Below are 23,813 nucleotides of genomic sequence, written 5' to 3' on the forward strand. Positions count from 1 at the left end.
AAATTTAGCTGGGAGCCTCTATAAACCGCCTTCAAAATCTGGTCAAATGGCCTCATGAGACCATGCCACCTAACAAGAATATAGTCTCATATAATGTGTATCACTCTACAAAGTGGATTCTCTTAATTATTTTTGAGTTTCAATATTTGAATCGCCAAAGATCACTCCTCAATTGTTTCTGCACTGTCATCTGTCAAAACCCTCTTCAAATCCCGTTTCAAATCTATTTTGAAAAAATAGCAAATAACATCGTGAAGTCGATCTCATTTAGTTCTCATTTAGTTATAAGGAATCACAAGAACTACTTGTCTTGATGAAACAATCATTTGGGTGAAAGTTATAAGTGCTCAAAGTGAGCTCTACTGAAAAACATCACTGTGCAAAGTGTAAACATTGACAAATTGCAAATGATTTGACCTTAGAAAATATGTCAAACAAGATCATGGGAATTTGAGAACGGACATGAAGGAAAAAAATTTAGGGAATATTAAAGAATAAACGGTTCATCATAAAAATCAACTGAGTGCAAGATGCAAGCCTCCAAAGTAAGCTACTCAGGCTTTTCTGGAAATGTGCACATAGTGACCCTTTATAGACCCCTCAAATCAAGTGCTTCAAAAAATTGTTAAATATGGCCACGGGAGGCTACAAGATGACCTATCCCACCTCTGATAAGTGCTCAATACTTTCTCAGAGGCACTTTGCATGACATTCAATGGGTTCAAAAATATTAGCCTTCCAAGTGGGCTACTTGCGTAAGATTTTTTAGTTGCTTTTCTGAATGTCGCTAACAAACATTTTGTTATTCAAGTAAGAGAAAAATCATGTTTTTTGTGTTAATTGCATTGAAAACAACACATATTCTACAATGTCAAAACATTAGAGATGAATATGTTTCACAATGGGAAATGAAACAATTAGTTGTAATGCCTCCTTATGAAGATAGTGACGTTGTAGATATTTGTGATCCTCTATATTTAGCTAATTACGAACATGTTTTTTATTTAGTTGTTATAGGTACACTTGCATTTTATTTAAATATTCTTGTTTAATTTCATGTTGTTTATTTAAAATTAAATTAAATTTGACTTGTTTATGTGTAGCATTAAATTTATAAAATTATTTGTAATTTGTGGTCTACAGAGTGATATTTTTGTCGTGGTTGTAGATCCCAACAATATAGAAGGTGTTGACTATTATCTACTAGGATTCATGAAACCAAAATGCAAATTGTCAATATTAGAGGAAGATGATGATGGCCAACAATATCCCACTGGATTAGTCGTTGTTAAAGGTACCTATTATCAATAAACCAAGATAGATAATAATGGTGTTACATTTACTGATTGAGACCAAAAAGTTTTGCATTACAACCACTTAGTTATAGCAACAAGATTACATTTCAAGACTTTACCAAAAAAAAGGGTGTGACCCCCAAAAGTGGAAGTTGCCTCTTGAAGATCATGAAATGATTTTAGAGATAATAAAAGATAGAGAGGATACAGATTATATATGTACCATGGGTTCACTTAAGTTATTAATACTGTAAGTCAACTCATTATTTTTTTTGGACCATGATATATACATCTCTCTGTGTGTGTACACACATGTACATATGAGTTATTTTTTTGGACCATGTCATATACACACACACACACATATATATTTTGTATGGATGATTAAGTTTTTAAATTTAATTGAGTGCTCTTTTCCATATTATATGTTGTAGATCATAATTTGACATTAGATGTATAATTTGTCATGTGTTGAATGTGGTGTTTATTAGCTCATTGGAAACATTGCATTGATGGTTTGAATATATGGTAGTTTGAAACAACCCTTTCCTTCATGCTTGTTAACTCAATTTAACTTCATGGTCTTTTTCATATTACATGTTTGTTTGGATTATTAAATTTGACTTATGCATATTGTTTGATTTTTTTTTTTAAAGTTATCCTTTTAGATGTGGATCATTATTCTATGTTTTCTTTCAAGACAATTAATTTAATACTTAAATCAATGTCTTATAATTTAATTACTACTATATAATTTTATTAAGTCTTTTAAGACACTAACTTAAATTCAATTCCAATAAAAAATTCTAGAATATAATTATGTATTCCAATTCCAATGAACAAACTAAGCGCACTAACTTTAATATTTAAATGAAAACATGTACATGAACACACTAACTAAAATTTAATGAAAATATGCACATGGACACACTAAATTAATACTTTAATTTAATGTAAAATATACATGAACTTTAATAACTTTGTATTTCAATTCTAGTCTTAAATTCTAGAATATAATTAAATATAAATATTTCTCATCTAAAATAATTGCTATTTTTTTAGATCAACTATTCTACAAAATGCTAATTATAAAAATCTAACATGATCTCATAAAAAATGTAAAAACCATGTATAAAACAAAATACTAATAAAATGTCTAGAGATGTATGCACTAAAGGAGCTCATAAAACATGTATAAAACAATATACAATGTATCAAATAAAACATCATGTACATGCAACATATATGTATAAAGTAAAGTTCTCAACTAATCAAAGATACTAAAATGTCAAGATAAATGTATGTAGTGGACAAGCTCATAAAATATGTATAAAACTAGGTCAGTGGGCCTTGCAGTGATCCATGTCCTAAACACTGTCCCTACACAAGAAATTTCACACACACACACACACACACACATATAAGCACATGGTAGAAATAAATATTACTTCAACATGAGTATGTACAAAAATTTAAAATTTTGGACCTACAAATTTTACTCGGCATCCAACATTTGCATCATCTTACCATACACAATGAACATGAATATGAGCTGAAGAACTGAGACATGATCCACGAGCCTACACACACACACACACACATATATCTATATACGTATACATATACATATACATATACATATATATGTATATGTATATGTATATGTATATGTATATGTATATGTATATATATGTATGTATATATGTATATGTATATGTATATGTATATGTATATGTATATGTATATGTATATATTTATATATATGTATATATGTGTATATATATACATACATATACATACATATATGTGTGTGTGTGTGTGTATTGTGTATATATGCCTATACGTATATGTATATATGTATATATATGTATGTATGTATATAAATATATATATATGCCTATACGTCTACATATGTATATGTATATATGTATATCTATATATACAGATACATACATACATACATACATACATACATACATACATACATACATACATATATATATATATATATATAGTACTTGTTGTCATGAAGATTTCACCCGATGCAAGCTTAAATTTACTACAATCCCATGACACATTGGGCTGCTCTCATGCTATGGGTATCCTATTACGAGGGCAGACCTCCAGATTATAAGTTGGCTTCCTATTTGATCACCTAAAACTTAATTGAATTTTTGAGAAAAGGGAAAAAGGATATGCATAAAACTGAAAATCCTACTTAAAAAGGTGATCCACCAATGACTGAAACTGACTTGAAAATGCTTATAAAACTCACAAAATACTCAGATAATGAAGCCTTGTATTCTCACAACTCAAATATGCATGCTTGCAAAAATGATTCATATGAAAGGTCTAAACTTTTATATGCTTGCAGGAGGAAAACACTGATATTTTCAAACATTAAATATAACAACACATTCGTTGACCTGCACTATAACATGTTGCATATGATCATAACACTAAAGCTATAAGATGAAAAAATGGATTCTATAAAAATCACAAAAATTCACTCTAAGAACTCACACACAATGCTTGAACAACACAAATCTGAGAAGGAAATGAACTTCTTTATTGATCAATAGGAGGTATCTGTATTACAAATCTGAAAAATCATAAGAAATGAGTTACATGAGCATGAATATCTATTGCTACATAATCCCCAAACTCCATAACTAGAGAAAGAAGAGTGACAAACAGTCACTTATACAAAAGCTTGCCAAAATTCAAATTTTGAATTTTTGGCTCCAAGAAAGATGTGCTATCACAACTCTAAGCCTCCCCTCAAAATCAGGACCTAACTGAAAGTGAACTCCTCTCAAACTACAAAAAGAGAAGTCAAAATGAATGCAAAGTCCTTGGGCGGATACAACTGGAAATCCCTAAAAATTAGGGGTAGAACTAGAAGAATCAAAGAGAAGAGTATTTCAAAACACTTCTTGACTGATACTCTATACATTAGGACTCTCTAACTGACAGTAAACTGCCTATTAGGTGACAAATCTCCTGATTTTACTCCTCATTCTTACACATTAACTCAAAGATGACAAGGCTCTCTCCTTTGACTAACTGCCACAACTCAAAAACAACACAAACTCTATTATGCATTCAAAAAGAAAATATCTTTTATTTTAAGTGATTAATAACCATCACTTTAAAACATCAAATTTGGAGAATGAAAGGGGAGGAAAGGGAATGGAATTTAATTTGGAAAAAGAAATACCTTTACGTGCAACCATCTAAGGAAGAATTTATGGAAAAATCTTTTTTTGTGGAAGGCTCTGCAATTTTAAATGCAGTTCAAATGGCTAAAGCTTGGGCTGCAGTTGGAAGAAAGTGGAAAATGGGGAATGGGAGAATTATTAGATTCTGGGAGGACAAATGGCTTACGGATAAACTGCTGGAGGAAATCCCCATCCTTAAGGAATGGAAAGACTGGTTCAAAAGAAGGTATGGAGTCTTTGTTAGAGACTATTGGAGAAATGAGAAGTGGATTGAGTTCAGCCAGCTTTGTCCGGGATTAAAAATTTTAGAGATCTTGTTTTCTTCTAAAATTTTTATGGACAATTCTGAGGATTGTTTGATTTGGAGGGAAACTTCTGATGGGAAATATTCTATGTCTTCAGCGGTGTCCATCCACAAAAAAGTTTCGAAAGAGATCCCTTTGTGGGCTAAAGTGTGGATAAAGAAGTTGATGCCCAAAATTAATATCTTCTTTTGGATTTTTATCCAAAATAAGGTGCTAACTCTTGATAATCTCCATAAGCGTGGATTTGTTTTTCCTAACAGGTGTTCTCTTTGTTGCAGGGAGGAGGAGTCTGTTTGTCATATCCTCTACTAGTGTATTTTCAGTCAGGAAATTTGGAATATTATTTTTAGTAGGTGGAAGTTGAGTTGGGTTTCCCGAACTCTCTAGAAGAGTTTTGGTAGAAATGGTATTGCCATAGTTCCAATTCTAAGAATGTTGAGCTTTGGAAACTAACTCTCCCTAATGTCATATGGAACATCTGGAAGGACCGCAACAACAAGATTTTTAGGGATAAAAGTGTGAACCTTGAAGTGGTGGTGGATAAAATCTATAGAGGGATATTTGAATGTTTATATGGAATTGATAATGGTTTAGCTGCTAAAGAAGACTTTAATGAAAGATGGAACCTCTCCAATAACAGAAACAATAAGGATAAGGGTAATGATGGTCTTTTCTAGTGCTTTCCTTCACAGGGATGGATCAAGGCCAACTTTGATGGGGCTTCTAAGGGGAACCCGGGGAAAGTTGGTTATGGGGGCATTGTCAGGAATTTTGCTGGAAGTTGCCTTGTGGTTGTTGTTGGCCCTTTGGGTAACCAAACTAGTCATTATGTTGAAGCCTCGGCGGCTTTGAATACTTTGATTATAGCAAAAAATCTCAATAATGATAATCTATGGTTGGAAGGAGACTCACTTAACATTATTAAATGCCTTAAGGGAGAAATTGAGCCTTCATGGACTATTAAAAATATAATTTTTAAAGCTAGAGAAATTATTTCAAGCGTAATTTCCGAAGCTCAAAGTATATGGAATGAGGAAGTTAATATTGATTTTAATATTAAAGAACTCATCAGAAAGGACAAATTTATGGGGAAAGATGGATCACACGTTAATCATGAAAGTATTGATGAGTAATCTTCAAATTTTTAGAAAGGTGATGATGACACATCAGAAGGGTAGAGTCCTTAACAAGAATATTAATTTTCCACACTCTTTGTGGGTATGCATTTTCAAAAAGCTGAGTGTCATTTGGAAGAAAGCTCTAAAGTTGCAGAAGCAGAGAAATTGTAAAACGAAATCTAAAATGGGGGGGGATCTAACAAGAGAGGAACCTGATAATATTTCTAGATGGCGGGAGATGCCTAAGGTTTGGACAAAGATGGAGAAAGGATTCATGATGAATTTCATGGAAAAATTGGTCGACTATGACAAAGGCAGAGTTAATCTAGCGGTTACCAAAGTTACTGAAAATTGGATAAATGGCTCCTTCAAAATTCATGGTGTTAGGTTTAAGCTGGATGTAGACCTCGTTTCGATGGTCACAGGTATGCCCCATTTTGGACTTAACTTCTTTAGAGACCTAAAAGTGTCTAATAATGCAGTTGAGATTTTTCCGCGTAAAGAGAAGGAGATAACGAAACTAGGAAAAGCCATGGGGGGTATTATGATCCTTCTAATATTAAGAAAATCTGGGGCTGCGTGCTTAATGCAATTATGGAATATATTAATGTGGAGGTTTGTTTTAATAGGGTCCACACATACCATTTTGTGCTTTTAAATCATTTTAGACATGAGAAGAAGATTTCTCTGCCCTATTACCTCTTTAGGTCTCTGTCGCGGTCTCTGAATAAGCATAGCAAGAACCCTTCTTCGCCCGTTCTTCATTACGGCCTTATTTTGCTCATTTATGAGCATTGCAAGATTTTGGCTATCCAGGTAAACAAGAGATTGTCGGTGTCACCGGGGAAAGGAAAGAGGAAGATGGAGGAAGGTGGGCCTAGCAAGGATGAGTTGACATAGAGCAAAATGGGTGAAAAAGCCATTGTGGAGAAAATTCAAGAGGACATGGGTAAACAAAAGGATACAGAGGTTGATTCTGAGGACATGGGAAAATATGGAAGCGAAATGGAGACCGATGAGTCTGACGGAGAGGAGAGCTCGAAAGAAGAGGAAGTGGGGGAAGAGGAAAGAGGAGCTGAGGATGTTTCTGATCAAAATAGCCCTACCCATAGTGTGAGTATAGGTAATGTTAACAACCAACCAATGGAGGAGTAGGACAATTAGATTAATAAGGAGGAAAGGGAAATGGAAACTGAGCAAGAGAAGGATAAGGAGAAATCAAGCATGGATCAGGATAAAGCTGGAGATGGGATTATTCTGGATAAACTCAAAAACTAGTTCGTGGCTCGAATGGGTTTTGACAGGTGGGTATATGAAAGAATCAAGAATCTGGAAAAATTTGATAAGCAGTAGGAAGAGAAGGGAAAGAAAGTTGAAAGTAACTAGGAGTAGTGGAAAAAGGGTATGGAGGAAAAAGTGGAGAAGCTGGAAGCTCAGATTAGTAAACTGGAGGAAGGAAAAACAACCATGAAAAACTTTTTGGTAATGATTCTGGATATCCTTACCTCTGTGACCAAGAATTTAGAAGAAATTAGCAAGTTCCTTGATGGCTCCAGCACTTCCAAACCTATTGTGGACCTAGATATTGATGAGGATGCTATTGAGGCAAGGACAGTGGAAAGTGCTCCTGGTGGTGCGACAAAAAGAACTAGGGCGAGTATGAAAAAAGCTACTTTGGCCTCTTCCAAGGATATCCCTATGCTCAGGGATAATATTAAAGATTTGCAAGGGATTAGCGGAAATTTGGCTAATGCCCTTAAAAACATTAAGTAGTTTGTCTTTTGTCTTTTTTCTGTTTTGGCTGGATGTTGTTGGTTTGTTAGGCTTTTATGCTGATTTTTGTGCATAACTGTGTTGGTTTTTTGACAGAATGTCTTTTCTTGTTTCTTAATGCTATTATCTTTTAAGGATCTTTTGTAAAGGGTTTCAGGATCCCTTCAAAACCTGTTTTTCCCATAATAAAAAACCATCACTTTAAAACAAAAGACTTACAAGCTTTGTGCATATATGAAAGAGTTCTAAGATCTATCGGCTTAATTTATAAGTGTTTATTAACACTTAAAGAAATACAAAAAAGAAGAGCCATGCCATGAAAGATGAATAAATATTTTATTTTTAAATGCAAAAGCTAAAAGATTTTGCCTTGTTGGGCCTTCTTTAGGGTTTTGAAACCCAAAAGCAAAAACAAAAGATGAAAAACTTGTGCATCTTTTTCATTCTTCTTTTTTCCTTCGAATTCTGCCTCCATGAAGAACTAGGGTTTGAGTTGAAGCATCTTTGTAGCCAAAGTCTCTATTACTTGAGGATTTCCAGGAGGACGACTATAGGGAAATACGTGGCAAGACCACCACACTTCTGATTTGTTCTTTGTTATGTGCATTTACACTCTGAGGGTGATGATTTAGTAGATTTTCACAAGATTTTGGAGATCTCACGGGAATATAAGGTAAGATCATGTCTTGTATGAATCTGGTCATGGCTATGAACCCCTTTTGTTTTTCAGTCATAACTTTATTCTTTGCTACTCTTAGCGGGTCTAAATCTCTTTTGGGCATTACACTTTCTGGGTATGATTGCAATGGGGTAGATTTGAAGTGCATTTCCTCACTATTTTTGTCGAGGTCTGATCATTATCTGTGAATGGCTGCTCTGAGCATGGAACTATCTTTTTTTTCTCTTTTAAAATGTTGTTCCAGTTTAGTAGAGAATGAATCTTTTGAGAAAATAATCTATATTTTCTTCTTTGTTTTAGTCCTTTCAAATGACTGAGTTTGATTCACTATCATAGTCTTTTTTATATGACTATTCTTCAAAGGACAAAGCCATATTCCTTTTGTTGCTCTATACTTCTAAAAGACATTTGCTCCTTTCATGGTTGTATGATTGTGAGTTAGCTTGTATACATTTTATGCCCATTAGAACTGAGAATGAATTCATTCATCATATAATGAAAGCTATTACACTCACTATGCCTCTTTATATGCATGATGGCTGAGATATTGATGTGTCTTTTTCTTGCATTTAAAAATGCCTATTGAGTGTACATTAATGACATAACTACAACTAGACAGTGAACATGATCATTGAATCCTGCTAGTTGGCTGACTTGAAGTTATGTGGGTGACTTACTCCTACTGTCATAATGAAGAAGTATACTATTTATGAATATCTTTCCCTGTCCATGCTTTGGACCTGCTCTATGAAACTCTTTAGATCTGACAGTGTTTAGATTTATCCATTTTTGTATTCATGCTTTTCATTTACATAAGAATGTCATGTTGGCTATTATCTCTTGCAAATTCGTCATACCTTTGAATATATCTGGCACTGATTGTAATGATGACTGCAATGATTCATGGATTGTTCTTTGCATACTGTGTATATGAATGCTCATCATCTCAGTGACCCTATGCTGGTTTGTGACAATGAACTCCATTTTGACAATGAAAACACATCTTTAGATCAATGGATACATACTCTTATGTTATTGTGTAGATCCATTATCTTTATTTTACCTGATTCTAAACCAATAACTGAATGCACCTGGATGATTTCATTTTCACTGTATCTTTCATCCTTGATGACTGTTCTTTTATCCTTATTCTTGACACCTCTAGCATTAATCATGATGTGTATGTCTCTTCTCTTGGAGGCTAAAAGGTGTATGTGAGAGGTTTTCTATTAAAGATCATTTTACTTTCCTACATTGGATTGTGATAGTGTTATACCCCTGTCAATTTTGATAGTTGTTGTGCCTTCCATATTGAAAGATCCTTTGTTCATCTTTTATAGGGCTGCTAAATTATAAAAAGTTACTCACATAGAATAGACTATATGTAAGTTTCTATTGAAGATTGTGTTTTATGAGAAATAACCATACCATCATTACTTTCAACTAGACTTGCATCTTTTGCTTGATCCACTCCATCCTCCATTGCTTAATACTACCTTTGAGAAAGCATTACACACCTATGATTGTCCTAACTGTATTTATCTTGAATGCCCACATGTTTTATGTTTGATCTTCACTTAAGGTATCTGTGGATTGTATTAATCTTGATATTTATTCCTTTATTCTCTATCTTGAGAATGATATTCTTTTGTTGAAGCTACTCACTACTGGCATTGACTATGGCTATGGATTTTCCTTACTTTATGACAGTCAAATGACTATCACCTTCATTGTAATCCACTGAGTTCTATATTGCTTTGGACCATCAAGATCAGGAGTTTCAAATATCATGGTTGTGATTGTTTTGAGAGGATCAATTGGCCTGCTAGGATTGTCATAATCTTTCCTCATATGACTACAACATTCTAAATATAGGCTCCCCTATTCATTATCACCTATTTATTGGGCTAGAGAACTCAATGCTTCTTATCACTGACTTTTGCAACATGATTGTTATTACTCTCAACAACAAATTAACTCTGTCACCATTATCTTGGAGTGATGCTACATAAGGAAGATCAATTTAACTTCAAGGTATGATTGAATGTTTTCCCTTAAGCCTTGGACTGAGCTAATCACTGTAATCTCTAATTTACACCTTATGATTTCAGTCATGGTTGAGGTTTTACTATCAAAACCCCTAAGCATGATACATATGACTCCTTGAGATGAATAGTTATATAGGCTACTCTCTTTCTCTTTGGATGAGCTTTGGCTTTGACTGTCCTTTGATAGTGGTCTTTAAAAACTGTAAGGCTGCAAAAAATTGCATCCACATGCTCAAAACTTGCTATATTCTCTATCATCTTGTTGTTTTGAAATATTTACATGAGCTGGGCTCAACCCTCGTGCGAGCTACATTCCTCCCCACTCATGTAAAACAACCACATTACTTTTCCTGTATCTGCACATGAAACAAACAAGCTAGATAAAAACAATGCATAATGTGATTTCTTGCTAATGATTTGACCTAATATTTACTGATTTGCTTGGCATACTAGCTGTTGTGATTCACATGAGGGATGGACTGTATGTTTTCAGATGCATGTGTAGATAACAAATGATATCTCTCATTGCTCTAACAATATTTTCAAATGCAGGTACTCAGGGTAGTGAAGAGGCAACAAACTAGATGTTGGATGGGCAGAAGACTTATAGATGCACAAAACAACTTAGAGAGGGCTCATCATTTAGGCAATGATGAGTCACCCTTCTTTATTATTCTTTTACTTTATTCGTCATTCAGGCAAATGCATAATGTGTTCCTTATTTGCACCATATCAGTCAATTCATGGCTTGTGTGAGATATTGTACATTCATCAATTAACGATTACTTTTGTCAAAAAATTGTGTTCTCTCTATTTCATATGAATCTGAAAAAATGAAACATGATATTGCAATATTTTGTCTTTCTTTTCAAATAATTATGAATGCAATTCAGGAGAATAAAAATGCACATTCTTTCTCATGAATGAAACATCATATCTCTACCTGATTGAGCTAGTAGGGAAAATAGGTAACAGTAGTAGAGCACAAAGCATTGTGCTACAATGTCATTTCGGCTGTCTCCGCACGCCACAGTTTTGGTGAAAGGGAATTCCCTTTCCATTTACCCTGTAGTTTGTGGAATTGCAAGTTGGGCTTTTGTGGTAAGGGGCAGAGGAAATAGATTATTGAAGGAGTCTGTGTCGAGTTGAGGCAAGTATGGCGGTTATGGAAGGTGAAACTGACAGGTTCTGGATTTTTATGATGACAATATGTTTGATCAATGGTGAATGGGGGTTCATTCCCATTCTTGACCCTTTGCATGGTTTGAATGGTTCATGGGTGGGGGAAATAGGGGTGGTTTGGATGATAAAATCAGGTGTTGATGACATGCATTGAAATGCAGTCTTTTGGGATGAATATTCAAGATCCCCCTGTTACGACTATGGTCTCTATGGCCAAGCCCATTGTTGTCAATTTGATTGAGGAGATGGAGAAGGAGGTTTCACATAATGAGAGGGTCTTTGCTGATTTAGGGCTTATTGGGATCTTTAGAGGTTTTTGGCTAAGCCTTGGTGACCTCCATAAATGGATATCAGATCATTGGGAACCCCTTGTGGATGGTTGTCTGCAGAAAAACCAACATGCGCATGGATTTTTCATTGTGGTGTTTGAGAAAGAGGTGGATAGGAACAATGTCCTTGGGGGTGGTCATTGGTGTTGGGAGGATAGTCATCCTTTGATGTTGAAACCTTGGCATCCAACTTTCAACCGTATGACGAAATCCTTTGATCACACCCCTCTCTAGATTAGGCTTCCAAACCTTCCAATGTAGTTTTGGTTTGATTCATGTTTTGAAGCTATTGGGAACACCATAGGCAAGTTTTAAATGACTAATGAAAACTCTCTCAATTTGTTGCATACTAATTTTTCTTGTGTTCAAGTTGAGGTGGATGTTCCCAGGGATCTCCCTTTAGAGATCTATATTTCGACTTCAAAAGGTTGCTGGCTTTAGGCTGTGGACTATGAAGGGATTACTTTTAGGTGTTGGTGGCATTTCAATATTGGATATAATATTGATTTATGTGCCAAACGTAGGGTGAAGAGACCAGCATCATGGTGGAAAGAGGTCAACCCACAATTCTATATGATGGATAAGGTGGAGGAGAATTCAGTTTCCCCCTAGGAGCTGGGTGATCTACCCAAAAAAACCACTGCAATAGTTTTAGAACTAGCAAATGTGGAACAATGTTTGATTTGCTTGAATGGTGTGGTGGAAGGTGGTTCACATTCGAATGGCAGCTCCACTATGGTTGTTAGTGGGGTTGCATAGAAGATGGAATGTGGTTTTGGCTCTATAGGGGGTAATGTTGCAAGGTTGGTTGATGGGTTTCAGTCAAAACAACATTCTAGGGTTTGTCAAGGTTTGGATGGTGTGGGGGTTCAAAATTTGAAATTATTGGAGAATGCCTGAGCAGAGGGTTGGGTAGAGGTGAAATGGAAAAAAGGGAAAAGGGGATGGGGGGAGTATTTGTAATGTTCCTATTGTTGAAGGGGGAGACGGAGATGTATCTGGGGGGCTGGCTCCCTAATTGTAGCCCCACCTTGTCCGAGCCAATTCAAATCCCAACTTATTAATAAAATAACTGCTATTACCAACCAATATATATATGTGTGTGTGTGTGTGTGTGTGTGTGTGTGTGTGTGTGTGTGTGTGTGTGTGTGTGTGTGTGTGTGTGTGTGTGTGTGTTTGTGTGTGTGTGTGTGTGTTTGTGTATGTATATGTATATATTTATATATATATGTATATGTATATATATGTTTGTATATATGTATATATATGTATGTATATATGTATATATATACATATATACATATATATATATATGCATGCATGCATACATATATATACACATACACACATAAACATACACATACAAATACACATACACATACGCCTATGCATAGGCCTACGCATACGCATACGCATACACATACGCATACACATACACATACATACATACATAATTATAAAGATATGTGTGTGTGTCTGGGTGTGTGTGTGTGTGTGTGTGTGTGTGTGTGTGTGTGTGTGTGTGTGATCAATAAATATCATCATTATAAATATTGGGTTTCAAATCTTGGCCTAACTAGGTGGGGCTACAACCAAGGAGCCACCTCCCCAAAATACATCGTATCAAAGATCAAAGACCCATCAATGGGTCAAAACACCAAATCATATGCAAGCTCCACTTGAGACAAAAAATTTGAATGACAGGTCAAACCCTCTTTCAACATTTTCATGTTCTTCTTCCCCAGCACCTCTATCTATCCAACCTCCTTCTTAGTTAAATCCTGATAGAGTCACAAGAAGGAGCCACATTTCCCTTCTTCATACTAAGTGAACCAACATGATTACCACTCATGAAAAAATCATAACCAACACGGTTATTATTTCCTAATAATGACTTCAAATCCCCTGAGGCCTCCTTAAACACCTGATTGACTTCAGCTTCTTAATTTCATTAGCAACAAACCTCTCCATAGCCTAGCTCATTTTATCCTTAATATAATTTCCAAATTTCTTATCGGTTCCCCCATTCCGAATGGAAGCATCCTCCTTCTCCATAGAATATTGATGGGGGGAGACCTCCTTCCACTAGGTAACCACATCCTTCGATTTTTGTTTGGCACTATAGACGTATAAAAATGACCATATTCCTAAATGAATATTTTATGTTCATTTCTCTATTTGATTAAATCCAATTTAATTAAACTATCCACATTCTTCTATTTTATTAAGTAAATTACTCAATTTATTTAAATAAAATTCACTATACCCATTTAATGAATAAATCATTTTATTCAATTAAAAATCCCCCCTATCCACTTTTAATTAAATTCAAATTTAATTAAATAGTTATCCTAAAATTGAATAAATCTAATTTATTTAATTTCCCCAAATTGCAACCAAATTGAATTAAATTACTTTATTTCAATTAAATCCTATTATCCCTCCATCCACTTGCAAAATCCTAAACCCCTTTCTAATCCCTTCTAGAATCTTCTAATCGCTTCTAATTAGCCTAACCCATCATTCTAAACTTTTTCACATCCTTAAGCAAAGGGAAGTCACTTCTCAAACCTCAAAGTCTTTGATAACCATTAAAGGCTTCCAACCTTCAACCACTTAATTCCTCAAAGTCTTTGATAGCCATTAAAAGCTTCCAACCCTCAACCACTAAATTCCCCAAAGTCTCCAATAACCATTAATGGTTAACTCAAACCCTCTTACATGGTTAAATCATTTGTTTTAACTCAACCTTTATCCAACCCAAGGGTCTCATCAGACCTTTAATGCTTTGACCATGATTATCTCTTAATCATTTGCACAAAGGTTTATCCTTGGATTAAATCTTAATCCATTGGGTAAACTTAACTTAAGCTTGACCCTTACCCTCTAGATAACCATGAGGTCTCCTCAGGCATTTAATGCCTCCAACCCCTTCCCTCAACCCAACCCTATGTTGACACTTGTCACCATTTCATTGGTGCAAATTGCAAACATGGATCCCCAACTTTCAAACTCAACCCTTGATTGAATCTTTCAATCCTGGCCATCCATTGCCCTGTTTTTGCTATAAATAGAGCTCTCATTCCTCCATTTTAATCATCCTTCAAATTTGTAGTATCATATTTATGCTCAAATATATTCAAGCTTCCATATCATTTTATGCTCCTCATTTCAGCCTCTCTTTAGAACATGAATTAGTCTAAATATGCAAGTTTAGAACACTTTCTTTATCATTTAGCTCAATCAAAGACTAATATATATCATGTTAGGATAGTATTTATACTAATCTTGTCATCTTATCATTTAGTTTATTGCATTTTAAGATCATGCATAGCTTAGGATGCATTTCATTCTAAAAACTATCAAAGCATCCCTCGTTCTTGCATTTGCCATCCCTAAACCATTTTGCTCAATGATTTGAGGGCAAAAACATTGGTTTGAGGGACATTGTGAGATAGAGAACTATGGGACCCACCTTGGGAAGCTGAGTAACACATTATTACTCCATAGCTTGCACCAAGAAGTCCTCTGTGTGTGTGTGGACAAGTAGTATAGAACATTTTTCACATATTGAGTTCTATCGACCCGCTTTTCCCGCATACATTTCTGGCGCCCACCGTGAGGCCCTACCCCATATATCAAATCGGTTTTTAAAATTAACCACTTTTGCAGGTCCGCGGGAAATAGGAATCAGCGCGTGGAGTCTCTACTATAGTGCGTAAAGTCCATTCTTTAGCGCATAGCCTCGACTAATTTTTCCTGTAGGTCTCAGCGCGGAAGAAAAAAAGAGTAGCGCATCTGAAAAATAGATTGGCGCTTTGGATCTGTCAGATAACGCATCCAGTTTACCATCTAGCACTTTAAGTCCATCATCCAGCGCTTACAAACCATCTTTTAGCGCATCAAATCAACACTTTTCCTGCAGGTCTCAATGCAAAAGAAAACTAGAGCAGCGCTTTCGGCGTACATAGTAGCACGTTCAGCAAACATTGTAGCGCGTTGATATTTAATTTTAGCGCATCAAGGGTATATTGTAGCACATAAAGTCTGTTATGTAGCGCATCGAAGACAGAAACAAAAATTGTAACCGAAAATTAAATTTTAGACTTGTTGAAGTCCACAAAATCCTCTGTTTTTCTAACTACTGTGGTGGTATTTTGCAGGATTTCTGACATTTTATTGCAGGGAGGAGCTTAGTGTTCTTTTTTTTTTTTTAGAACTATAAATTGTTTAAATTTTACTAGCTTGTTCAAGTTAGTTAAAATTTAAAGTCTTTTTAATTCTAGTTAAATAAAATTGAACTCACCTTATTTGGGCTATAAAACGAACCACAAAAACAATCTTTTCATGCTTTTCTTAGGAGGGCAAAATTTTCATTTTGGGCTTTAAAAGGAACAAGTAGAATTTTCAGTTTTCCAAACAAAGGGATTTAAAACGAACTTCACCATCCTTTGGTGCATAAAAGGATTTACTTCAAATTTTTGCAAAGTAAAAGAATCACATATGTCCAGAGTCATTTGCAACTAAAGAGGGAAGATCTTCCCCTTTTGATCGATTTCTTTTGTTGAAAAAACATCGAATTTACTTTGTTGACCAAATTCATTTTCATAGATCAGAAAATCATTGCCTTGAAAGGATAAAATAAACACCATGTTTTCGTGGAGCAACATTTCCATATAGATTTTAGCAAATCACTGAATTGAAAGGCTAAAAAGAACCAACTTGATTGCTTTGTCTCGAAAGTGGAAGGAATATGCTCTCCCCTTAACTGGGTGATCAAAAATCCAGACCACTCTTAAGCTTTCTGTACTTCAAGCATTTACATCCTTTAGCAGGCCTGCCTTCCTGAGGAGTTGCAATCAACTCTTAAAGCCGTTTATGGCCGGTGTGAAGGGAAGGACCTAAGTGGGGAATGACTTTGACGTCAAGAATTCCAACCCACTATAATCAAACGTGGAAAGTGACGAAAGTCCTTTTCAACGGTTGAGCGCAGCGATTAGCCTTCCCCCAGTATCCTTGAGATACGTAAAGCCTTTATTCTAAAGGTTGGGAAGCCTCCTGAGGGAGTTTATCACTGACGGCCGAACGGGAAGCCTGATTACGAACCATAGAAATAGAAGCTTTGAACCGAGTCAGTAACCAGACATTTATAACATCATAGTGCAAGGGTGGGGAAGAATCCGCCCCCAAGATTACTCACCATATATCTCCCAAGATAACTACTCAACTATGAAGCGATTCACTTTGGGTTACTTTCTGGCAAAAGGCAAAAAAACGGGCGCCCTCTAGGGGGTGACATGGCTGTTTGAGTTGACGGAGTATCGAGACTAGTGGGCTATGATGTTATTTATGACCCTTGACTAAAGAGTCTTTCTGACATGTATTTATTTATATCAAAACCTGTTAAAACATTGAGGATTTGAACACATCCTCAGAGAACATACACTCTTTGTTAGATTAGGCAAAATGGTTATACTTTTTGTGCTGTGTTTGCATTTATTACTTCAAAAAATCATCCATCAAACTTGAAAAATTCACAACAAAAATTCAAAATTCACAAAAACCAAACCAAAGAAAAAAATCAGGGCAGATTAGCGCATAAGAGCAACTTCTTAGCGCTTAAGGTATTTATATTAGCGCATCCAAACATCTAGTTAGCGCGTCGGTTCCAAACAACAGCGTTTTATCTCAGGTCAAAACAGTGTAAAATCCTTTAGCGCATCAAAGAAACAGTATAGCGCGTGGAAACAATAGCTTAGCGCATGGAATCCAAACATTAGCACATAAAGTTCAATAGTTAGCACGTGACAGGCCTAGAATAGCACATATCTTTTTCAAACAACCAGAAAATAATTTCAAACAGTCAAAACTTTAGCGCGTGTCTGGGGGCAGCCTAGCGCGTGTGGTTATTATTTTAGCGCATAGAGGAATTTCAATAGCGCATGTAGTCTCTGTTCTAGCGCGTGATCCAAAATAGAAAAACAGAGAGCAAAACCGAGAAAATTTTTGAAATTTTCAAAAACATTTTTTAAAGCCCTTTTTCCATCAACATCATCTTTCATCAAAACAGAGTGACAAACAAACCATTAAAACTATTTCTTGCGTTAAATTTGTGTCAAAACAAACGTTGTCAGAATCCGAAATGAATCGAGCCATAAAGGATGTCTCTCCTATCATAATCCAAAAATTTCATCATCAGTATCAATAGAATCTTTTACCATCTTACGGATTTTTACTTCAAAACACTTGTTTAAAACTTTCAAATTGTCAAATCAAATTTCCAGATCGGGAGACTTTTATCCATATCATTTGACACACTTTGTTATGAAGGGGCATCTAAACCTTCACTTTGATAGAGTAAGATTTGAAATTTTCAAAAACAAGAATCAACTGAATCCAAACCAATCAAAGGAAACCATTGATCACTCATGCATGACTAATCCCCTTATTCTGAGAAGAAGGAACCTTTATCGTAACATCACGTTGAAGAAACAACAACCTAGTTTTTCCAAATTCATCAAGAGAAATAAGTTTTTATACATCAATCGTCAACTCTTCAAATCTCATCGGGTATTCCTTCATCACGTCAAATGGTATATCCAAAACAAATCCAACGAATTTGACAAAGAACCCTTGAAGACAAGAGCCTACTGTCAAAAATCTGCTTTTAATCAAATCATAAACCGCGGAGGAAAGATCAATCCAACATTCTTGCCCAACGAGTGCATCACGTATAACACATCTCGACTAGAACCACCCACCCCCAAGCAACACATCGAAGAGGATTTTGTCCCCTTCGTCACCGAAAGTTTCTACTAAAATGCCTGTTACTCGCTCTTAAAAGAACCAACAAAGCGAGACACACGAAGAATCAAGTATGAATCGCAGACTGTCAAATCCTTTTGAAGTTCCACACTCAGAAGAGCCTGAAATTACTGAAGCACTTCTTCAAGAATGTCAAGAAAATCTTTCATTCCAAAAACTTGTAGAAAGACTCATGGAAAATGACAAAAAAAAATATCTACTCATGCTTACAAGTAAAGGCGTTAAACTTCCCAAAGATTTCGACTCAAACATCTTTAAAACTGGATCTCAACAATATGCATACCAAGAACAACAAAGAGAAGAAGAAACTCGTAACTTTGAACAACACATACCTGAGCAACGCATTCCAAAACAAGGCATACTAGAAATACGTATACCCGAACTAGAAACACCAGAGCAACATATACCATTTACCACACCTTTTCAGCTGAGAACAACTACAAGGGAAGAACTTTTCCCTGGACAAGAAAGTATACCTTTAGCTGCCCTTACTCAACAAATGCAAATGTTGCAAAGGCAAATACAAGATATGCAACAAGGGACAACAGTGCAGTACTCTTTGAACAAAATCTGTCCTTATCCATTTGATAGAAGATTGAACATGGTGCCTTTTCCTCCAAACTCAGATGTTCCCAAATTTGATAAATATGATGGGAAAAGTGATCCCCGAGACCATGTTCGAGAATTTTGCACATTGAGCCTTGAATTTGCTCATAATGACACCTATTTGATGAGTTTATTCCCCAGAAGCTTGGGAGGGAAAACCATGGAATGGTTATCCAAAATTACGTCGCCTGTTAGCTCATTTGATGAATTGGTTAACAAATTCATAACCCAATATTCCTATAACATCCAACATGCCATAACCATGCTAGATGTTTGCAACACCAAACAAAAGAACAACGAAACATTCATGGTATTCCTTCAACGCTGGCGACGTATGGTCTCTAGATATCCTCGAGATATTCCCGAAAAGGAGAAAATGGAAATCTTCATCGATAACTTGAATAGTGAAATGAGTTACAGACTAAAACTTCAGTGCATACCATCTTTCGCTAAATTGATTGAAAATGGCATTCAAGTAGAAGAAGCCTGTGTCAAAAAGGGAACACTCAAATTCTACAAGGAAGGAACCAATTCATCAAACTACAATAACCAGAACAACACCAACCTTGACAAATCTAGATTTTGGACTCGAAACAAAAACGAAGGCACTAATGAAACACATGATCCTAAATCTAAACAACCAGTGCTTGCATTATCTGGAAATCCTCAAAGCACGAAAAATCCTAAAAATTCTAATCCAAATGCTAACAAATATGCACAAAACACCGATCAAGGACAACTCAACACAAACAACACCAATGATACTCAAAACAAAAACATGAATCCAGGACCTAACAACATTTCATGCAACAACACAAACAATTTCCAAAAGCGTATCTTCACACCACTGGGGCAATCACTAGAATCAGCCTTCAGAGAACTTTTGGCACACAAGATTCTTTTCTTGCCTCCAATCAGCAACTATGAACCTCAAATCAAACCACCTTGGTGGAATGATTCACACTATTGTGATTATCATCGTAACAAGGGTCATAGGACAAACGAGTGCATGAGATTGAAACACCTGGTGCAAGATATGATTGATCAAGGTGACTTAACAATAGATGGTCTCAAAACAAATGGTGATCATGGAGCCTTTAAAAATCCTCTTCCAAATTACAACAAAGATGGAGCTTCAACCTCGAATGATACATGCGGAGCTCGTATCAACCATATTTACAACAACACCATCAATCACATATCAGCTGAAGATCATCAAGTAAATGTCGTCACCATCCGAGATCAGCGTGATCATGAATCTGTCAATGTAACAACCCGAATTCAGAAATATGTCTTGAAAGGACATACTGCACCTACAACTACCACACCAAAAATCCAATATGACTTGGTCAGCCAACTACGTAAAACTCCGACACAGATATCTATACTAGAATTGTTGAAACTATCATCAAAGCACAAGGACATATTAGAACAAGCGCTATTGGAAACCAATGTACCTCAAAATTTGGATATGGACAGATTTCAAGCCATGGTCGCCCATATGACTGGACCGCATAACCTCACCTTTTCAGAACATGACGATGCTTCCTTAATCCATCCGCATAATACTCCTCTCCATATCGAAGTCATTGTTTGCAAACACCGAGTAAAAAGAGTCCTAATAGATGGAGGAGCCTGCCTTAATATATATACTTTAAAGCTTATTTGTGCATTAGGCTTCTCAGAAGAATCTATTGATCCCTACAAGAAGATTACCATAAAGGCATATGATGATGAGGAAAGGTCCTCTAAAGGAACCGTGATATTACCTATTCAAGTGGGACCAATACAAAAAGATACTATATGTCAGGTCTTGGACATAGACCTTACCTACAATATTTTATTAGGGCGACCCTGGATACATGAAATGCAAGCAGTACCTTCTACATACCACCAGTGTGTTAAATTTCCTTATGATGGACAAGAAGTCTCCATATCTGCTGATCACAATCCATTTCAACATTGCAACACAATGGGGGCAGCCCAAGACAGTTTGGTTCCTCATAATAGAGAAAAGCAGTGATCTTCAACATCAGATCAACAAACAGCAAAATCTAACTCCTTATGGGGAGACTTCAAATAGAAAATGCAAATCAAAGACCAAGGTATCGGAGAATACTCTTTGGAGCCTTTATGTTTGGCCAAATTTCCAATATCACCTAGATCTCATGGATTGCCTACTACATCAACACATCTGGTCACTCAGCCCATCACCAAATTTGTGGTACCTTCATCCAATTGGGCACTCTGGAACATGAATAAGAAGATAAGGATATTCTTAGCTGGTTATACAAAGATGAGAAAGAAGATAATAGAGCAGCCGCTCTGGACATTGTTCTACTTACACACCTATATGGAAAAGGATACTTAATCATGCAGCAAATGGGATATGACGGTAAAGGACCTATTGGGAAACGCCAGGAAGGAGTCACTGAACCTATAAATCTTCCTTCCCAACCCAATAGAAACAAAATAGGATTGGGTTGTGAGCTCACCTTTCTATTAAAAAAGCCACCCCACCTAACTACCAAACTTCAATGGAAAGTAAAGACAAAGTACAAAGAAGAATCCTGGCAGGAAGCACTCTTTGAATCAGCAAAAACAATCCGCAAGGCACGGGAACGTCAGGATCAGAAGTTACATCAGGAAAAGCTTCTAAAACACAAAAAGGCCATATCTGCAGCAGTAGCTCATATTCAGACACCAATATCTCAAGAAACAATGAAATCATCTCCGGATACCATTATTCCTCCCCAAGGAAGCACAGTCTATGAACAAATACAGAAAATAGAAGACGGATCTGACACAGAATCAACAAAAACTATCAAAATGGTATCTATCGTCAAAGATTTGTTTTCACCATACAACATACCAGTTTATAGTACTGATAGAATCTGGGATGATGCCTCGGAGACTGATTCCAATGAATATGAATGGGGTACCTGCTCTAATGTTACTACAGATATCCCTAATGATACTGATTCTATATCTCTTTCCCAAGAAGAACATAACGCAGAAGATAGACCTCTTGAATTTGGACCGCAAAATATCTATGACGCCATGGAAAGCGAATAGGAACATTATGAACAAGTCTATGTAGAGGATAATACCATCGAAGACCTCGACGAAATCCTGAACTTCTTTAAAACCAAGAACAATCACGATGAAAACTCTGTCCTAACACTCACAGTAGCCGAACTTGATCCACCTAATGATTCCTTACCACTTGTCTTTCCTGACCTCATCGACTGGGATGAACCTGAAATCCATGATATACCAATTTTCCCAAATGATGAATCTATTATCCATTACCTATGTACCGTAAATCCGGAAATAGGCTCTACCAGTGAACAAAATAACGATGTCTACAAACCAGGGAGTGCCAAGTCTCTCAGTCGCAAAAATGAACCAAATAAAGGATCTAATGCTGAAAACCAGTCAATGGAAGCTCTAGATCACAAAAAAGTAAAAATAAAGGACGCATCTGAGGGTGAAAACCTTTTTAAGGCACCTAACGATGGGAGACTTGACACTCTTCCTGAGCACTTTCATGAGCGATCACCCATATTGATTGGGCCCACTCAATCAATCAACATTGGTACCGTGGAAGCAATCAGAAACCTACATCTTGCAGAATCTCTAACAGAGGAAGAAAGATCAACATTCATCATTTTCTTTAAAGAAAAGCAAATTAATTTTGCTTGGTCATATGCTGATATGCCTGGAGTAGATCCACACTTAATCATGCATCACTTGTCCATCTCTTCAGGAGTTAAACCAGTCAAGCAAAAGCTACGAAAAATGAATCCACAAGTGGCACTCATGGTCAAAACTGAACTAAAGAAATTATTAGACGTCGGATTCATCTGACCCATTGACTATGCATAATGGATTTCCAACATCGTTCCAGTATCAAAACCATATGGTAATATCAGAATATGCACTGACTTCAGGGACGTCAACAAAGCTTGTCCAAAAGATGACTTTCCTCTGCCCAGTATCGACATCATTGTAGATCTCACAGTAGGCTACGCAATGCTCTCACTAATGGATGGTTTCTCAGGCTATAATCAAATCAAAATAGCTCCTGAAGATCAAGATAAAACCGCGTTCACCTGTCCTTGGGGAACGTATTGTTGGAATGTTATGCCTTTTGGCTTGAAGAATGCAAGGGCCACTTATCAAAGAGCAATGACCACAATATTTCATGACATGATGCATACATTTATGGAAGACTATGTGGATGATTTACTAGCTAAATCCTTCACCAGAGCAGAACATTTTGGCATCCTAACAAAGATCTTTGATTGATTGGAAAAATTCCAAGTCAGGCTCAACCCTAAGAAGTGTGTCTTCGGGGTTACAACAGGCAAGTTACTAGGCTACATTGTCTCAGCTAAAGGTATTGAAGTAGATCCAGCAAAGGTACAAG

At 36.1% G+C, this 23,813-nt stretch overlaps 1 pseudogene; it reads left to right on the top strand.

Annotated features, from left to right (window-relative positions):
* The first annotated feature begins 6,884 nt into the window (after positions 1–6,884).
* Positions 6,885–23,813, top strand: part of LOC131054380 (ABC transporter C family member 3-like) — a 76,250-nt pseudogene continuing 59,321 nt past the window's right edge.

This window comes from Cryptomeria japonica, chromosome 3 (assembly GCF_030272615.1).
Source record: "Cryptomeria japonica chromosome 3, Sugi_1.0, whole genome shotgun sequence".
NCBI lineage: Eukaryota > Viridiplantae > Streptophyta > Pinopsida > Cupressales > Cupressaceae > Cryptomeria > Cryptomeria japonica.